At 38.8% G+C, this 18,364-nt stretch overlaps 1 protein-coding gene across 1 annotated transcript in view; it reads left to right on the forward strand.

The window, feature by feature from the left end:
- LOC122813522 (carboxyl-terminal PDZ ligand of neuronal nitric oxide synthase protein-like) overlaps nucleotides 1–18,364 on the forward strand; it is a 2,813,298-nt gene that overhangs the window by 2,126,865 nt on the left and 668,069 nt on the right. The gene's annotated exons all lie outside the window — the stretch shown is intronic.

The following is an 18,364-nucleotide window of genomic DNA, read 5'->3' on the forward strand; positions in this document are numbered from 1 at the left end:
TTATAATGTCACAGTCTACACAGCCAGTCAGTGAGCTTAATCTTTTTCATAGGTACAGTGACTCATGATGTCTTTTTCTGTGCTGCTTTACTTTTCAGTGCTACTAGAATTTTACAGAACATGCACAGCTGGTTGTATGGCAGGACCTAGGTGAATATAATTCATGCTTGGCAAGTTTCTCATAAGCAATTCTTCTTCTTCTTTCGGCTTTTTCCCGGTTAGGGGTCGCCACAGTGGATCAGCTGTCCGCTCATGATTGGCAGTGGAATTTTACAGTGTCGAGTTGCCAGCCCGGCACCCAACCCTCCACAGAAGGCACACACATGTACGCACTCACACCTAGGGCCAATTTTAGAGTGTCCAATCCACCTACAGCATGTCTTGGGATGTGGGAGGAAACCGGAGCACCCGGAGGAAACCCACGCGACCACAGGGAGGACATGCAGACTCCGCACAGAAGGCATCCCAGCCAAGGATTGAACCAGAGAACCTCTTGCTGTGAGGCGACAACGCTAACTGCTGCACCACCGCGGCCACCCTAAGTTTCTCATAAGCAATTAAGTCTTCATAATTATGAAACAAATCATTCTTCCTTTCTACATCTTGAAATCTTTGTATCATAACATATATTTCTGGTTCATAGGTTCATAGGTTGGTACTAGGCTATCAGCCCCTATACAAGCCTAGCCATAACAATTCCGTGGCTATTTCTTCCCACACTATTTACTTCCCTGGACCCCTGTCTAGCAGGGTGACTGACGTGATCCCCGGGGTGAATTTCCTTTCTCCCATCCAATCGTCAATGTTCCTTTTGAAGAGGACCAAAGAGGCACTCTGCTTGACATGTATGGGCAATCTATTCCAGAGTCTGGGGAGTCTCTGGGTCAGGAGCCTATCCCTCCAACATGTTTTTATTGTGATGACAAGGTTTAGATCCCTGGAGCATGTGGCTCTGAGGGATTGGGATTTCTTTAAGTGTAGCATGTCCAACAGCTCTGGGTTTGACATGGCCTTGTATGTTAAGCAAAGATCGCCTCTGAGTAGACGATATGCGACAGAGCATAGCTGGAGTTTTTTAAGGCGGTCAGCGTAGGGCATCTGCTTTAGACCTGTGATTCTTTTAGTGAGGTATTTCTGTGGCCTTTTGAGTTGTTGCAGATGTCTTGAGAGGTACATACCAAACGGGGCATTGTATTCTATAATGGGTCTAATGAGGGATGAGTACAGTGGGGCAATGACCTCCTTTTTTCTGGATGAAAAGCCCTTAGTGATGAGGTGTGCCACATAGAAGGATTTCCTGACTGTTGTGGCGATGTGGTTATCGAAGGTGAGACCACTGTCCACCTGTGTCCCTAAGTCTCTGATCAAACTTTCGGTGTTTAGTGTACTGCCACCTATATGGTAATTCACGGATACATGTTTTTTCCCAAAGGGGATAACTATACATTTCTTGGCATTGAGCTTGAGCCCATGGCTCTGGCACAAAGCATCTGTTTCTGTAAGGCCCTTTTGTAGAGTATCCACATCATTTGGGGATTCAATAATGGCTCCCTGTTTGGAGTCATCTGCAAACTTTGTTATCCAGACTCCCTTAGTGTTGGCCTGTACTTCAGAGAAGTAGATGCCAAACAAGAGCGGTCCCAGGACTGAACCCTGAGGTACTCCACTTGTCACTTGTCGGAGCTGGATTTGGAGTCGGCTACTTTTACATTGTGGGTTCTATCAGTAAGCCAGTTAGCAACCCATTGGGTGACGTAGGGATTAATGCCCAGCTTAGTAAGTTTATCTATGATTCCATAGTGGGGGATGGTGTCAAAGGCCTTGGCAAGGTCTAGATAGGCTGTGTGGACCACCTTACCCTTGTCCATGGCTCTGGAGACTGATTCGAAGAAGTCAATCAAGTTCAGGAGACAGGATCGGCCCTTCACGAACCCAAATTGGGTGGGGTCCAGTGTTTGAAGGTTGCCAATGTCTTTGTTTATAAGTTCCATGATAATACGCTCCATGGCCTTGCAGATAAGGCTTGTCAGACTGATGGGACGGTAGTTTCCGGGATCCAAGGTGGATCCCCCCTTGTGGAGTGGGAAAACTGTAGCTGTGCACCACTCAGTGGGCACGAAACCTGAGGTGAGGCTATGATTAAACATGACACTTAGGTGACATGCCAGTTCATATTGTAGTTCATGTAGTACACAGCCTGGGATGTCATCTGGTCCCATGGATGCTGTATTCTTAGCTTTGGAGAGTGCGTTTTTTACCTGTGTGGCCATTATTACCAGAATTTGGCAATCTTCCGGTATTGAGATGGGCCATTTAGGGGGTGAGAGGGGGGTGAAGTTGGCACTGAATTGATCTGCCAGGATATTGGCAATATCCTTGGGATCAGTATATTTAATGTCATTCTCTTTTAGCTCACAGCAGATCTGAGCATTGCCATTTAGATTCTTGACATAGTTATAGAATGCCTTGTTGTTGTCTTTGGAATCTTTGGCAATTTTATTTTCGTAACTAGCTTTGGAGGATTTTATGAGGGATCTCAGTTTCTTACTGAGGCTGGTAAGGAAGTTTTTTGCATCCTGGGATTTTCCTCTTTTCTGCAACAGTTTCTTCCTTTTGTTGTAAAGTTTGTTTATGGCAGGGGACCACCAGATTGGCTTCTTTTTTTGGATGAGAGCATCTTGGTTCTATTTGGGATGGCACGATTTATGCATGAGTGGATGTGCTCGTACAGTGCCTTAGTGTAGGATTCAGCAGTTGAACTTTCAGCTCCCATCTGCATGGGTATCATGAAGTTTGTCACTTCTAACTTGAGTAGCATGAAGTTGGCTTTGGAGAAGTTTTTTATGAAGATTTCCTTACTAGGGGGTGGGGGTGGGATGTGGATGTTAAGGGTGATTAGCTTATGGTCAGACGTGACTAACGAGGGGGTGACCATAGGTGTGGAGCATCGATTTCCCATGTTGGTAATGACCAGGTCTAGGATATTGGAGCCCCTGGTGGGACTATGGATTAGTTGATCCAGGGCGTTGGAATTTATGAATTCCAAGAACCGTTGGGCAAAGGTGTTGGTACATGAGTAGCTTTCCCAGTTAATGGCAGGGTAGTTAAAATCACCCAGTATTAGGGTGTTTGGTTCTATCTTAATATTTTCCAGTATGTTTAGAAAGGTGTAGTGAGAATCTTGGGGTATGGTGGGGATCTGTAGCAAGCTACAATTTGGATTGCAGTCTTACCTAGTGTTAGTTGCACCTGGAGAATTTCAGACGCATTGTGTTGGGCAACTAGCCTGGTGGTGTGAATATCCTTGGTGAATATTGACACTCCTCCACCTTTAGTGTTTCGGTCCTGCTTTGGTGGCTGAAAAGTGTGGTAAGAGTTGTAGCCTGGTATTGCAGGGGTGCTCTCTGGAGCCTTGAACCAGGTCTCAGTTACTGCACAGATATCAATGTTCTCCATTTTTAGGAGTGCCTCGAGAGAGTGCATTTTGAGGTTTAGACTTCTAGCATCGAGTAGCATTACCTTCAGATTTTGCATGCTTGTACCTGTTACGGTGGTGGTTTTGTTCTTTGAACTTTGCCTAAAAAAGGCACTATAGGGGTGGCAAGAGCCTTAGCCAGTAACCTGAATCCCAGAGGCGACAGGTGCAGACCATCTCTGGCAAAGCATCATGGTCTGTCAATCATGTCGTCCCAGGCAGACAGATACTGGATCCCCTTTGAATGACACCAGAAGCTTAGCCAGTTGTTGAAGTCAATCATTTTGTCCTTATATTGTGGTATCATTCTGGGTGAAGGCAGGATGCTACTCAGGGCTAGGGTCATACCTGCCTGGGCCACATGATCCGAGAGCTCTTCCATGTCTCTTTTCATGTAGTCCAGGGAGGTACGTCTCAAGTCATTCACTCCAACATGGACAATGACAGAGTCATATTTGTACTTGTTGTGGAGTGACTTGAGTGCATGCGTTATGTGGTGGATCCTGGCACCCGACAGGCAGCTGACTGTAATTTTCTCCTTGTTCAACCTGGTGAGAGGGACATCAGTGTGCCGGACTATAGAGTCACCTATGACTAAAGTGTTAGATACATTGTCTTGCCTTAGGGGCTGTTGCTGGGTGGCACACAGGTGTTTTGAACTATGTGACACTTTGGTTGTGATTGGTGTTTGTGTTTCAGCTTCAGAGGTCCTTGTTGCTTGGGCAGGTTACAGTTAAGGGCCTCTGCATATGTGGATTTAGTGTTGCTATATGTGGGTGTTGGTGGTGTGGGTTTAGAAGGGCTATGTGTTGCTTGAGGTGTAGTGTGGATGTTAACCTTCTCCTTTTGACTGTCTAGCACAATCTTGGGTGGAGAGAGCCTTGCTTCCATTTTGGCTATGTAAGTGCATCTCTCACAGGTTGTAGTGTTGGGTGGTAGGAGGAGAGGGTTGTCTGTGTACATGAGGCAATTGCTGCATTGCCCCAGTATGCCCAGATTCACTAGGTGGACAGGAGAAATCACCAGAAGCTGACCCTTGGACATGCCTGGTTTGATGCTTTTTTTTTTTTTGTAAATTACAGGAGCTGTTTTCCCTTACCTTAGCAAGGTACTTTGCAATTATAGGCTGTTTAGTGCCTACTATTAATTTTGCCTTATTAACACGGAGAGTTGAGTGCTTGTATCAGTTTAAGGCTTCCTAGTGCTTTCCAGCAGGTAGTAGAGAAAGTGCTAGTCAAAGGGATGCTTAAAAGTAAGATGAAAAAAAATGCACACTGCAGTGTGCACTAGAGAAGGTAGACGTGAAAGTAGGTAACTTAAGTTTTACCTGTTTAAAAAGTTAAGGTTTAGTGGAGAGTTACTATTTTAAATCAGCAAGATGGGTTGAAAGGGGTGGTCACTTTTGTATTCTGGTACTTTGGAATACAGTAGGATGGCCAATAAATTTAAACAGTTGAAGGGGAGGGTTTTTTGATTTAGTGATTACTCACAAAAGCCACTGAAAGTAGAGAGGAAATGAGATATATATGGTCAGATTAACATAAGAGGCAGGCAACTAGAAAGACAGTGGTATTTAACAAGACAACTATGACTGGGTGGGAGGGTGGCCTGACTCAGAAGAGAGAGAGAGCCATATCCAATGATCTGACCAAGTGTTGAATAAACTCCTGTTACAACTGTCAGAACCTGACTCTTGTATCTCCTACTGCAGTGTAAGTGTTCAGAATTAAGAAATCCCTAACATCTGGTCAGCCTGAATAAGTAGGCAACTTGCACAAAGGAAGCTTCAGCTTCCTTTTCTTGCCATATTTAACAATTAAGAAGTTTGCAGCAACCATCAGTGTCTGGTTTAAACACCGCCCTTCAATAATTAATCTTAAGTTTTTCTGTTCAGGACTCTTGACAGATCTTGTTTAAATTTCTCTGGTTCACACTCTTGCACACTGTGCACTCTTTCCATCTTTGTAGTGCACATGGAAAAATAATGTTCGTGTTTTTTCCATCATATGTATTCTTTTGCTTAAATGTTTTTATTGAATTTTGAAAATGAATGTAGTTTCATAACTTTGCAGTGTAAAACATAATTTACACAGGTTAACAATTATACACATTCAACAACTATAAATCTAAAACTATTTACATAGATGTCTGTATTTAAAGGATGTTAGACATTTTTACATTTAAAACTTCATTACATTAGGTCATCATATGTATTCTTTTCAGTTGCAGAGTTATTCCATGCATTTTACACAATTTAGCAAAACGATTTATATTTGTCGCAGTATTTATATGGGTAACATACTAAAGGGCCTTTCCTTTTCATGTGTTTGTAACCATATCTTTTGCAAAATGTACGACTGACACGCATTTCATGCTTTTCATGATTCATTTTCATTCCCTTCATGCTAAATCTCATTTTTTTCCTTCACCTATCATTTTGCATACTGTTAACTCTTCCATTAACATATTGGCTTAAATCAAAGTGCTTTTACTCACCCTCAATACATTTGTTGCTGTATTTAACATTAAATCTACTTTTTGTAAAAATCCGCCTCTTGTTTGGTCATTTTAAATGTCATACATAATTGTATTCTTGTACTAATGACTCATGCAACTCGCCCAACTCATGGATTTTAGTGATGTTGTAGCATCCCCACACTGAGCCAATAATCAAGGAACCTGAATCCTCACCACTGATACTAGAGAAGGATATTCACAAGGAATGCAAATGGATACACTCATTATTTCCAGATGCAGACCTCTCTACATCAAGTGCAATTTCCCCTAAGAACACACAGGCAACACACTCAGTCTGGGTCTGGATTTCTCTGTCTCCCTCCAGGTCCCCAGTAAGACTTCCCACTGGTACAGCTGTAGGGTTAGGTCCTCAGCCGAGTGTCCAAGCCAAGCCCTCCGGCACCATCTCCATGAAACCAGTGCTTCATATCCCTGTCCCAAGTAGCTGACACACACACTCTTTTGAGATTTAATTTTCACACACACACATACGCACACACATACACACACACACACACACACACACACACACACACACACACCCCTAGGAAAGGCTGGCGCAGATTACCTGCTCTACCAAATTTGCCCAGACTATTAGGGCCACCAGTCAGTTACTATAAAGCTCTTAAAATGGTATCCAGTTATACTGAATGAAATTAATATTAATGCAAATAATAATGTCGACCAAACAGCCAGGCTTTCAGGAGTGGACAGAGTTATCACCAAATAAATATGTGCGAATTCTCTCAAAACTTAAATATTTTCTAAAAAGGACCAGCCACTATGAAAATTTTAAATATATTTAATAGTAAAGAATAAAAGAACATGAAAATATTAAATATGTATTTACAGTAAACACCAGAGTTTCAGTCACAGGGTGTATTAAAAATAACACCAATGGAAAGTTTCACACAGTTATAGAAAAACAGTAGTTAGCTAGTCTCACTATATCTATTGCTGACTGCCTAAAAAAATTACTGTTCCTACTTACTGAATAGAGCAAGTCAAGATGGCTGAGTGATCCTTGTTGTCAGATCCAAGACATAATACAGAATGCTACTGAGACTTCAGTCTCCTCTAATATTAAAACATTATTTCTGTACAGAATGACAGCACATACTACTTGTCATTTGACTTTATATATCAGTTTGATATACAAATGACATATAATTATTTACAAAATTTCCAACTGTGCTGGCATAAGTTATACATCCACTGCCTTTTTCTGTGCTCACAGTAATTTTGGAATATTTGCCTCATTACAGCTTTACTGCTTTTCTCTCACTCTTGAAACACAAACATGTTAAATACTTTAATAGCTTTGTAGCATATGGCATACAGAAGCATAGTACACTGCACATTTTCTGGCTTTTCTGCTCTTTTACTCTTATCAAGGAATATCAAACATCTGTGTGCACACTTTTCAGACAAATTGCCTTGAAGAGAGAGTTCTCAGAGGCTTGTAGCTGCACCATGTCTCTGATAAATAATTACATTGTCTGCACTTCTTACTAAGTCTGACTCCTGTTTGTTAAACTATAAAGTAATGAAAGTGACACAATTAATGTGTTCTTAGATCTGTGACTTTGCTATTTAAACTGCTTTATCATACACTAAAATCAAACCAAATTACAATACATCCTAATACTCAGATAGCTGTAAAGGCACAAACATTAAAAAGAGAGCACAATAAATTACACCCTTAACTGTAAATTCACAGGTCTAGCCATTCCATGGCATGTTAGTATCTAACATAAACAATGACACCAGTTATCTACTCACAGCTGGTGTCACTGTATCCAGTTTCTGGCAAATTCATCACTGATAGCCAAATGGAGTGTGTGTGCAACAAATAGCTGGGATAATTGTCTCTCCAAAGATTGATAAAATGAAAAGAAATCAATTGCAAGAGGTCATATATCATGTTCTGTTAACAGCATACACTTTCCACAACAGATACCAAAGATATTTTAATGCAGAACAAAAAACAAGGACCTAAGCAGTAGTTGGGGAGATAACCACATTTGAGAAAGATAAATAGCAGCAAGGGCTGCACTTCTTAGTTTTGGAATGAGAGGGGGTTGTTTTTATTGGGAAATGTCCCCCAATGAAGTAAGAAATTCTTGAAATTGCTGCTCTCTCGGGAGGTGGTAGAAAACTTAGAGACAAAGGGTTCTTGTTTTCTTAGGGCATTCCGCATTTCTAAAAGATGGATGGATAAAAAGGCAGCAAGCATTACTTTTACTCATCCACCCAACTATTTTCTAATAACTCTTTTTATCCTTTACATGGTCTCACTCACTTCCACACTGTATACACATCTGTGGACAGTTTGGAGACCTCTAATTCACTTGCTGCTTGTCTTTGGGAGGTGGGAAGAAACCAGAGCACCTGAAGGACATTCATGTTTAAAAGGGGAACACATGCAGGCTCCACACAGAAGGTACCCAATCAGAAACTGAATCAAGGAACCTCTTGCTGTGATGTGTTAATGCTTCACACAGCACCACTGCACCACACAGTCTGGACATATGTTTGCTTCTTATTTAAACCACTTTCAAAGATTGAGGAAAAGTACCACTAAAGACCAGGAACCAAAACCTCCAGCACAATTTCTTTCATTCAAACAGCAGATAAATCTTGTAGCAGCAAAACAATCGCTCTTAGCACCTTGGCTAAAACACAGCCTTTACAGAGTAAATGCATCTAAAAATGGATTCCTTTTATATAACAAAATAATAATTGCTAATTGATTAATTAACCAAATACTGATTTCAGTAATGCATTCAATTAACTTGTAAAAATGTATATAGCTTAAAGACACATACATTCAAATAAAACTTTTCCAGTTGCATTCCTTATTCAGCCTTCTTGGTTGCAATGTACTATATTTCAATATAAAAACTGATTCCGTCTTTCTTAATAAATATTTTACCTTGTCTTCACTTAAAAATTCTGACTTAATTTGTTCCAAAACTGACACTTGTAAGCTACTAAAATCTCCTTGATGTATCCTGTTAAAATGTTCACCTAATGGGTTGATAACCTTATTATTTTTAATGTCCCTAACATGTTCCTTTACTCTCTCGCCTAAACTTCTCTTACTTTCTCCTATATAAAAACTCCCACAGGGACACTTAATAGCATAAATAGTGCCCACACTTTTGCAGGTAAAACAACCCTGCGTTTGAAATGCCCTACCATTTATTCTGTCAAAAGTTGCCAGTACATGCTGACATATTGTGCAATTTCCGCATGGAGTAGTTCCACTGTAAACCAATTCTTTTTCTGTATTTTCTACAGGTCTTCTAGAAGTACCATGGACCAAGAAATCCTTCAAATTATGTCCCCTTTGATAGGAGAATCTTAGCCTTATCTCTGTGAGGGAAGAATCTTCCCTCTTCATAATATTCCAATAGTCTCTTAATAATTTCTGCAGCTTATTAGAAAATAGTGTATATTTGGAAACATAAAATAAGATCTCATCTGGGGCACAATCTTCTTCTACTCTCTCAATCATATTACTTTGTCTTTTGCCCCTATCCTTTTTCCTCTCTCCAAATATTCTGTCATAGCTGTCCATAATTAAGCTCTCTTCATATCCCCTATTTAGGAACATAGTTATTGTTTTCTTAGCTTCCCTTTCAGATTCTTGTCTATCACTGCATAATCTGTTTATTCTCAATATTTCTCCATAAGGGATAGATGTCAAAGTATGTTCTGGATGACAACTTGATGCATGTAACATATAGTTAGGCTATTCAAACTTCCTATATATTTTTTCTTGATCTTACTATTCCCCAGGCCTTCCAGGGTGACATCTAAATAATTCACTATTTCTCCCTCCTGTAAACCATCATATTTGATTTTATATCTGCTTTCATTCAAAAATTTAATAAATGACTGTACCTCATTCCGTCCCCCTTGACATATAAATATGAGGTCATCTATGAATCTAAAATATTTCCTAACATGATTCCTATAAAAGGTACTTATGTAAATATGAGTAAACTCAACCAGACCCATGAAGAGATTTGCATACATGGGGGGGTGAAAGCCGCCCCCATGGCCGTACCTTGCATTTGTGTATATAGGTTTCCATCAAATACAAAACTGTTGTTTGCCAAGCAAAAATATACTAATTCCTTAATGTATTGAGTTCGAGGACTGTCTCCCAAAAATAATCTAGTGCTTCCATACCAAATACATGTTGTATACTTGTATAAAGGCTTGTAACATCCAATACCAAAAAATACATTTCTTTCTCCCATTTGATAGCCCCCAGTTTCTTTAGGAAATCAAAGGAGTCCTTGATTGATATAGGACGGTAGCTTAATTACTTCCTTCAATAAAAAGTGGTGTAGGAAACATCCTAGATTGTGGGTAAAATGACCACTAGTTGATACTATGAGGCGTCCCATAGGGTTTTTCATGTTCTTGTGTATTTCTGGAACACAAAAGAACTTAGCCATAGTGCTATTTTTGCTAGAAAATGTATTTGTAACATCTGGTGTTGTCAAATAATTTAAACGAACTCCTTCATGTAATAATTTTTCATATTCTCTTTTAGCCTGTTTATAAACATCCAAGCTCACTGTATGGTAAACTCATTCATTATTCAAATGTTCCATACACATATTATAGTAGTCAATAGATTTCATTACTACTAATCCTCCCCCCCCTTGTCAGAGGGTTTGAACACTATTTGATCATTTCTACTTAACTGTTTTAATTTCATCCATTAATCCTTTGACAGATTATATATTTTCTTTGCCTTATTAAATTCACACATTTCCTTCTCCAACACAAAATGAAATGCATGGTAAAATTGCTGAATACTTTCATTTTTAAATGGTGGCATAAATGTGCTTTTGGATGTTATTTTAATAGTATCTGATCTGCTATAAGCATTAACTCTACATCTGAGTCACATGAATAATAACTATCTTCACTTGAAGACACAGTTTCATTAACATAGGATTTACATTCAACATTTGTTAAACTATGAAAATATTCCCTCATGTGCATCTTGCGCACCGATTTAAAATAAGCCCCCTTTTAATTCATAAAGCCTGGGTAAACTTTAAACCCCTCTGCAATACAGACATTTCCACTTCATCAAAAATGTAACCAGATAAATTGACAACATAAGTCTCATGTTTAGATGTAGTTCAAAATACCTTGTCAGTATGTCCACTTGCTACGTTTGGTGTAAGGGCCATAGCCAAACCTCCAGCCCAATTTCTTTTATTCAAACAACAGATAAATCTTGTAGCAGCAAAACAATCTCTGTTAGCGTCTCTGCTAAAACATAGCCTTTACAGAGTAAATACATCTAAAAATGGATTCCTTTTATATAAAAAATAACTGCTAATTGATTAATTAACCAAACACTGATTCAATAATACATTCAATTAACTTGTAAAAATGTATATAGTTTAAAGACACATACATTCAAATAAAACTTTTCCAGTTGCATTCCTTATTCAATCCTCTTGGTTGTAATGTACTATATTTCAATATAAACATTGATTCCTTCATTCTTAATAAATATTTTACCGTGTCCTCACTTAACAATTCAGACTTAATTTGTTCCAGAACTGACACTTGTAAGCTACTAAAATCTCCTTGATGTATCCTGTTAAAATGTTCACCTAATGGGCTGATAACTTTATTATTTTTAATTAATTAGTTAATTAATCAATTAGTTATTTTTTATAGAAAAGGAATCCATTTTAGATGCATTTACTCTGTAAAGGCTGTGTTTTAGCTGAGGTGCTAAGAGAGATTTATCTGCTGTTTGAATAAAAGAAATTGTGCTGGAGGTTTTGGTTCCTAGTCTTTAGTGATATTTTTACTTCTTTTTGAGCATCTTTTTGAGCAGGACAAAGGGTTATGATATAGACAATTTCCTAGAGGGAAAATCCTAACATCATTAAGTATTACCTAAGAATACTGTGGCAGATAGTAATACAGAAGACATTGCTGTTATATGGTGAAAGCATATGTATTGTTCTTTGTCAGTGGTGCAAAAGGGTCCCTACTAACATAGGAAATGACGCACACACCCACACACAAAAATAATTTCTAACAGCTTTAGATATTGTCTCACAACACAGTAATCACATATAATGCATCAGAAACTGTGTTAAATACAGAGAGTATAAATATTAAGATTCCATTTGATACAGGAATATATATATATATATATATATATATATATATATATATATATATATATATATGGAACTAGGACTAATTACTGATGACACGTTTCAATGAAACTGAAATAGTTGAGCACACTTTCGCGAAAGTGCTTTTTCACAGAAGTCTGCTAAAAAAAACCCCACAAAGACAAGATTTTAAAAAATAAGATAACAGTAATCATGTTCATGCAGGGAGGCAAGCCCCCCTGCACCCCCCATGTGTGGGGCTGTGCCCTACACCCCCCTACTTTTATATTCTCACTCCGAGATCACACTACAGTGGGGAAAAGGGAATATTCCCTTATCTCCACTATGCCACTATCTCAGCAAAAGCCATTTTCTTATGTTTTTTTTTCTTTTTTTAGCTCAGTTTCACAAAAGTGCTTTTTCGGTGAAAAATCACTTTCGTGAAAGTGTGCTCACCCGTTTCAGTTTTGTTGAAACGTGTAGGTGATCATTAGTCCTAGAGCTATATATATATATATATATATATATATATACACACACACACACACACACACACACACACACACACACACATTCTGCCAGCTGTAGCTACTGTTTAAGAATGCTATTACCAAATGTAAAATATCAGACATTGCAGTTGCCTAGAGGAATTGTAAGAGAGTACTCATCTCATCATATGCAAATAGCATGACTGTAGTTGCAAGAAATCTTCCATATAATTTGGAAGCATATCAAAACAATCTAATCCTTAGAGGATTCACAAATACATAGCTGGTTTAAAATACCCCTGCAGGACTGCCAGGAATCCTCTGGAATGGATATGTGGCCCATAATGTTTGGAGGGCGTATGGCTGGATGATTGTGTAGCAGCCTCAAATATCCTTACAGCTGAAAATAAGAACTTTCCAGACCAAAAAAAAAAATCATTTAGCTAGCAACTTAGGGGAGGATCTGCGATATTATCAAGGTGTATAAATTATACCTGAAGTTATGGTGGAGTCACCTGTAATATTTGAAGTTTCCCGAAAAACATCCATGTTAGGAGATATTGTTATATATTGTGGACTGAAACAGTTAAAAATGTTAAAAAGAAATTTAAGCTCATATAGATGTAGTTGCTGAAGCGCAGGGAAAACATGCTCTGATTCCAAAAGACTTGCTTTCAGCGTTAGTAACGTACTGTGGTGTAAGCCAGATTTATAGATAAACTTACACTGAAGTAAGTCAGTTACGCTGAAAGCAAGTCTTTTGGAATCAGGGCAACACTGTCTTCTCTGTCAGTAACCATTTAGCCAGTACCTTTTAATACATTGTTTTGTTTACCACCCTGAGTGAAAAGAAAAACTCAAAGCCCCTCTTTCCTTTGATATATCTTCTTTGTATAGGAGACCCTTGGAAATGCTGTCAATGTAATTAAAATTTCTTAACATTATCATGAATGCATTGTATCCACTGACATCAGCACAAATGTCTCTCCTTCTAAATGTTATTGAGATGTTTTCAAAGCATAACTGCTTCACAGTCCAGTGATATTCTTGACATATTTGCAATGGATGTTTTCCGTTTTGTTTATCACAAGGTTTTACTGCTGATTAGATTGCATAACTGTGACCAGTAAACCATCTGGAGCAAAAGTTAATATTATCTCCTAGTCCTAGATTTAAACTCTGAAATTGTCCAAATAATTACATTCATTTAGCTGTCAGTTCATCAGTGATTTTCTTAATATTTAGGTTGATTGTTATTCTTAAAGCCAGGTTATTCTTGGATCTACAGATAAAAAAATGGCTGTGTTGAGCATGTTTATATGTATAGTATTAATTATTCTGAAGTGGAATAGCTTGTTTTCTCATAGTTTCCATGTTCTGATAACACATGAAGGTCATATGAAAATTCTTTTTTCTGCACTTGTAGTACAGTTTTGTAATTGTATTCTTCATCTTTATTGGGATGAATTAAATTTTCTGTAAAGGTAGTTGTACATTTAAAAATCAATCCAGTTCAATTCTGATAGTTGCAATGCCCAACCCTTCCAATTATCATGTAGCATTTTCTGCTGCTCATTTATTTATCACTTTTATTTTTGAGTTTTGTTGCCTGGCTCTTCTAGCTTCAGAACAAAATGAAAAGTAGTATAGCTATATACATCTTTGCAAAGCATCCTGGAAATGATGTAGAATCTCACTGTGTAATGGCATGTGAAATGGAACATACTGCGGATGTAGTTTTCTTACTGTTGAATGTCATCTCCTTGAGTATGTTAACCCAGTACAAGATGTTTTTATTTGATGATTGGTATTTGATCCTCCCATGCGGTAATTCCAGGCTTTGCCTATCTTCAACGATTCATGAATTCATTTCATGGGACTGTAGATTCAGGAGACAGTAGCTGGTATGCACAAGAGCAGACATGCATATCTGAAACGTTTATTTCTATGGGTACAACAGTTAACAAAATTGAGAAATGCCATGTAATTTGTTCTCTGTACCATTCACTCATTTTCTGATTATCTGCTTAATCCAGTCCAAGATCATCGGACAACTGAAGCCTGTTGATACACTCAGAGAGTTTATGACAGAAATAATTGTAAATGTGACATTGGCCCTCTACAGGATACCCACACTCATTAACATGTGGCCTGCACACTTTTGGGCAATGTGGGGGAGCACCATTTCTTCTGTAGCATATGTGTGTAGTAAGTGAAGAACTCAGTGCACCAGGCAAATACCCATGCAAAATCAGGAATGGCGTGCAGACTCTGTAGAGAAAGTACCTTAGCCAAGAACTAAACTGGAGAGCTAGGTACCCTTTGATATTCTGAGGAATAGAACTGAAAGCATAAATGAGGACATACAGACTAAATCCGCAGTACGTCAAAGTGTTCTCCTACTCTGATGTATGGTACTCTCAGAGTTAGTATACATACATTACAGGTTTGCAAGGGATGCTGTTTCCTCGGGGTTTTTTTTTTTTTTTTTGCTCATAGCTTATTTCTTGAAGTGTCAGCTCTTGCAGGATGAGAACTCACACTTTTGATAGGGAGCCAGAGAACCAAGAGTCGTGAGAGAGCAGTACTAACCACTACTTCATGATTCCACCCTTTTCCCTTAACAGTCTGGATTTTTCCCTTTAAGTGGAGGGTTTTATTCCAAATGCTGTACTCCCCCTCCCATTTTAAAAACAATCCCCCATATCAAGGACACTAATTAAAAAGATATTACATTTCTGCAAATATTTGCACAGTAAAGACATTCCCATTCTGTAATGTAAGGTGAAAGCATGTTTGATATGTAATGCTATTGCTGTGTTGAATAGGGGTGCTTAGCTCTTTGCAAGTACAGCTCATGCTTGTTGAATTGATGAGGTGTGAGACAGAGCTATGAAAAATGTAAAATGTGCTTGACAAGTATGATGTACACCAACATTCTGGTATATACTAACCTGTGTTACATAATTATCTACCATATACCCAAGCTGCCCTTTTTATATTAGGCCATCTCCTATTGCTGTCGCTTTAGCCCTGGTTATGATGCTAGTGACTGTGGTATTATGACAAACCCAGGTAGCTGGTTGGCTGGCCAGAGGCCAAAAGAATTATATACCTATGGCAAGCCTCCATTCCTGGGATGATGGATTTTGGTACATTTGCTCCCTTTATGGCTTCCAGGAAAGGCCAAAAACATCAGTGTAAACACCAAAGTAAATGGAGAGATAGAGAGCATAAGTGAATGCTTTGACATATATCTTCTGAAAGAAAAATGTAAAAATTTAGGAAAGTTCTCCTATATCCTGTTTTCCAATGGTGTAGTATTTCCATACATGATTCAATGATCACTATCACCCCAAGCAAACACAGAACACACTACGACAGGTAGATAGCTATTTAATTTGGGTAGATGTCCTTGGCCTTCAATGGAGACATATTGAGGGATGCATTGTATAGTTGATATACAGACTGCAGGCCTAAGGGGAATTGGGAAAATGATTCTGATCATCTGTGATAATAGAGCAGGAGTGATTTACTGGTTTATACTTTATGCTTTGTATGGCTGTGCCAGATGCATACTGAGCCTAGAGTCCTATTTATATTGAACTGCAATGGCTCATGGTCAAGTACTATATTATATACCCTACTTTGTAATAAGCTGCTTTGAATGCCAGGATTCAAGTGCTTCAACTGATCATTTGAGAAATTACACTTCTTGTACTATATTTAAACAGACATCTTTTTGCCTTAAAAACTTGTCTTTCTTGCTGTTGCTTTTAAGTCTGGTCTTGAAACCAGAGAATCTGCTTTTCAATAAAATTAGCACAACAGCTCATTGAGTAAATGGCTAAGTGTTGCTCATACCAGTCAACTTCTTAGAGCAAGACATCTGGACAAAGCCATTAATAAAAGTGGGACAAAGGACCAAAAATAGGGACAATTTTTAAATATTGCTCTTACAAACTTAGAAAGTTGATAGAATAATAGGTTTTGCTTTAGCATGAATTTTCTGAAGGATTTGAAGTTTGAAACTCAAATGTCTGTCATTATTTTCTAGCTTCAATCTTTAATGATTTCCCACTAACAATTTTATGAAAAACGGACCAAAAATATGAGGCAAAAATCTGGACATTCTGCGAAAATTTGTACAGTTGCTTATTATGTAAATGTTGAACAAAAATGGTTGTATTCAGGTATAATTTGTGGAACTAGGCTGCTGTGCTACATCCTCTTCAAATTAAATATTTGCTTAAATATATATTTTTTAATTTATACTTAAAATAGTCAATTTTCCTATTTTGGCTCAGGCTGCCTCAGATGACTGGTGCCTTGAAGTTCTGGGTACAGTTAGGTTGAGCAATATGTGCAATTAAATAAAAATATTACATAAAAAGTATCGAGTTTACAAAATGCACAAGTTAAGTCAAATTATAATGTGTTGCATGACTGTGTCTTCCATCCTGTACAGTTGCTACTGCCAACCAACTCCAGCTTATAGGATGGAAAGTATTATTTTTTTCATACTCTTGAGTTCAATAACTTAAATTAATATTGTGTGTGTGTGCGCGTGTGTGTGCGCGTGCGCGCGCGTGTGTGTGTGTGTGTGTGTGTGTGTGTGTGTGTGTGTGTGTGTGTGTGCGCGCGAGCATGCATGCATGCAGTTGGTTGCACTGCATGTGTGTGACAGCTGCGAGTTGAAACATATTACTTTCGCCATTGTTTAGATATTTATTTACTTGACTGTCACAGACATCTGAGGAGTATGCAGGCAGCAAAATGGCTCTAATTGCTGGTTACAGTTGTATGTACATATGTGTATGTGAGTGATTGTCATAAGTTTCACTGTATCTGATAGCAATGAGCAAACTGGCTCAGTGATATAACCCACTTAGTCAAAGTAGGGAAAGCCACCTCAAGCAGTAGACCCATAACAAGTGGTGTACCCCAGGGTTCAGTCTTGGGGCTTCTGTTATTTGGAATATACTTTTCTGAGGTGCAGGCCAAAACCAATGAGATATGGCTGACAGGTTTGCAGATGACTGCAAGCTGGGTTCTGTCATCAATTCCCCTAGTGATGTGGACATCTTTCAAGAGGGTCTCACTCAGATAAATGACTGGTGCCAGAAACATGGCCTTAAGCTGAATACCAAAAAATGCAGCATCATCCCCTTTGAGGAGAGTGATGTCCCTACAAATTATGAGGGAGGGATTTGGGCATCCAGGTTGATAGCAACCTGACTTTTGAACACCATGTTTTTTCACTGGAATGGAAAGCCTTCTACATGGCCCACCTCATAAGTAAGGGGCCAGGGACAAGGAGGTCATAACATCCCTGTATTCTTCCCTTATAAGGCCCATTATTGAGTACAACGCACCTTTCAGCATTTACCTCGCAAAGCACATGCAGCAGCTGGAGAGACCACAGAGGTTCCTCACCAGGAAAATCCAGGGCCTCAGACATCTACTTATACAGATAGGCTAAAAGTCCTATCCCTCTAGTCAGTTTTATACAGACTCCTCAGAGGTGACCTCTATCTAGCATACAAGGTGATCATGGACCGCACCTTGATGGGACTGTTATTGTGCCTGCAAGTCAAGCTCCACTCAGGTAACCCACACGCACGGCCCCGACCTCATCTGTGACATCAAGACTTGTTGGCAGGACATATTTGTGTCCCAGAGATTCCCTCAGCTGTGGAATAGACTCCCTC

The sequence above is a fragment of the Protopterus annectens genome, chromosome 10.part0 (genome assembly GCF_019279795.1).
Source record: "Protopterus annectens isolate FY-2018-M chromosome 10.part0, PAN1.0, whole genome shotgun sequence".
Lineage (NCBI taxonomy): Eukaryota > Metazoa > Chordata > Ceratodontiformes > Protopteridae > Protopterus > Protopterus annectens.